General features: G+C 48.0%; 1 pseudogene; it reads left to right on the top strand.

Annotated features, from left to right (window-relative positions):
- The first annotated feature begins 489 nt into the window (after nt 1-489).
- Nucleotides 490-2227, top strand: part of LOC105823720 — a 3584-nt pseudogene continuing 1846 nt past the window's right edge.

Raw genomic sequence — 2227 nt, 5'->3', positions numbered from 1 at the left:
TGCCTAGTGGCGGCCCTTAGTTCCTTGCCATGTGGGCCTTCCCGCTATGGTAGATTGCCTATGACAGAAGGCGCAAAACTAATGTCAGAAGTGACATCCCATCACCTATTTTGCAGTGTTGCATTGACTAGAAAGAAGTCACATGTCCTACCCACAGTGAGGGGTAGGGATGACATAAAGGTGTGAGTGCCAGGAGGCAGACACCCATGAGGGCTGTGTGAAAAGTTAACTGCCACACAAAGTTTCAATGTAATGGGTACATTTGTATACATAATATTTATTAATAGAAATTCGGTAGCTAAAGTACATAATGATAATTGGCATATTAGATAAAAATTTAATTAAAAGTATTTCCTCTATTACATATTTTGTTTCATATTTTAATTTCTCGGAAATAAATGCTAGGAAATCAATTGTTTACCTATGGATCTCATTACAGTCATTATGATATTGATATTATGATATCGATTTGAAAAAAAACACTAACAGAGTGCTTGACATAACCCATGAACAGGAAAATATACCAAGTACGAACAGAAAGAGATCTTCTGATGGTTCTTTAAGCCATGAAGAAGACCTTGCTAAAGTAATTGAGCTCCAAGAAATCGTAAGTAAGCAGTCAAGGGAGCAGAGCCAGATGTAAGAGCACCTGGCTGCTTTCCCCAGTCATATGACAGAGCCGGAAGAGGATCATGACACTGCTAGAAAAGATCTCATCAAATCTGAAGAATTGAACACGAAATTTCGACGAGATGTCGGTGAAGCCATGACCCAAAAGGAAGACATAAAAGAATCAATACTCCTGAAAAACACTACCTTGCTGCATAGCGTGAAGCCACATCTGTGCATGACCTCAATGACAAACTTGAAAATGAAATTGCAAATAACGATGCTGTGCACGGACAGACTTAAGATAAAAACTGTTAGTAACAAGAACGCCAGGAATTGGCAAAGCAGTGGCGGTAGCGGACTTTGAGGGAAGCCAAGACGCTCCCCGAGGTGGAGGCAGAGCGGGAGGGTGGTAGCTCTTTCCAAGGCCAAAGAGAGACATGGCAACATTGAAGAAAGGTCACAACAGACGGAAGCACAGTTGGAGGAAAAGAATCAAGAGCTCCAGCACTTGCCAGCTTCCAGAAAAGAGGTTTGAGATGAAAAGACAACGATAAAATATGAAACCTCCGCTGCTGCCTCCCCGAGGTCCGCCCCCACCCCACCGCGCTAGACCGGCTGCGTAAAGGAGTATTGCAAACAGGAGGATATCAAGGACATGAGAAGCCCCGTAGGCTCCCGGGATGGTCCCGTGAGTAATCCCAGAAGTAGCAAGAGAAGCCAAGACTCAATGCACGAAGCCCCAAAGAAGAAGGGTATCGAGTCCTCTATTAGGCCGCTTGTTTGGCAAGAAAAGAAAACGGCCGACTTGGACCAACTGACCAAGAAGCATTAGAGGAAGCTGGTATTTCAGAGACAGATATCTCAGGATGCCTTGGGACCTAGCAAGTTGGGAGGACAGGCTGAAAAAATCGTAAACGTCAAGACCAGTATGAATTGCTCGAGGAAGTCCAAAGACAAGGTTTACGTCTTGCCCGGTGAGATGGGCCAACGGTCCTCGTTCAGCTGGCGCTCTGGGCGGGGGTGCTACCAGGTAGGTCGCCGCTTTTTGCCCAGCGAACATGAAAGGCGGAGCCGTCTGGTCGGCCGTGTCCGGCAGGGCGATCAGCGTTAGCAACTGCTGCGCAGGCTGAAGCTGCGGCCGGCGCTCCACAGAGCATGATGCTGACGAGCCCCTCTGCCTTCGCCACGTCCCGGACGACCACTGGAGATGCGCGGCTAACACGCGAAGAGAAGAGAATCCTCCAACCTGGCCGCGAACAGCTCTCGCCTACCGGGACGTGAGCCACAAGACGCCTGGCAACCGGCGGCTCCCAGTCCGGGCCTTCCTCAGTAGCGCAGCCAGTTCTCGGAGGGCCTTGCGGATGCTCGGCTGCTGGTCTTCTTGACACACAGACCTTCGAGGGCAACTGAAGATGGTTAACAGCTCGCACAGAAAGAGTTTCCAGTGTGGAAGGACGTTCCTGCGAAGGTGAAATTATGACCGCAAAGAACTGGAAAGAAAAAGAGAAGAAAGTCAGAATGAAATAAAAAACGTGCTTGTTTGGAGCAAAATATCGAGTGATTAGCTGGATCCTGTCTCTTGGTCTCAAAGAATAAGCAAACAGTCTCACCGAGA

Source organism: Propithecus coquereli, unplaced genomic scaffold (assembly GCF_000956105.1).
Source record: "Propithecus coquereli isolate 6110/MARCELLA unplaced genomic scaffold, Pcoq_1.0 Scaffold695, whole genome shotgun sequence".
NCBI classification, from domain to species: Eukaryota; Metazoa; Chordata; class Mammalia; order Primates; family Indriidae; genus Propithecus; species Propithecus coquereli.
The sequence above is the reverse complement of the archived record's forward strand: the minus strand, read 5'-3'. Positions and strand labels throughout refer to the sequence as shown.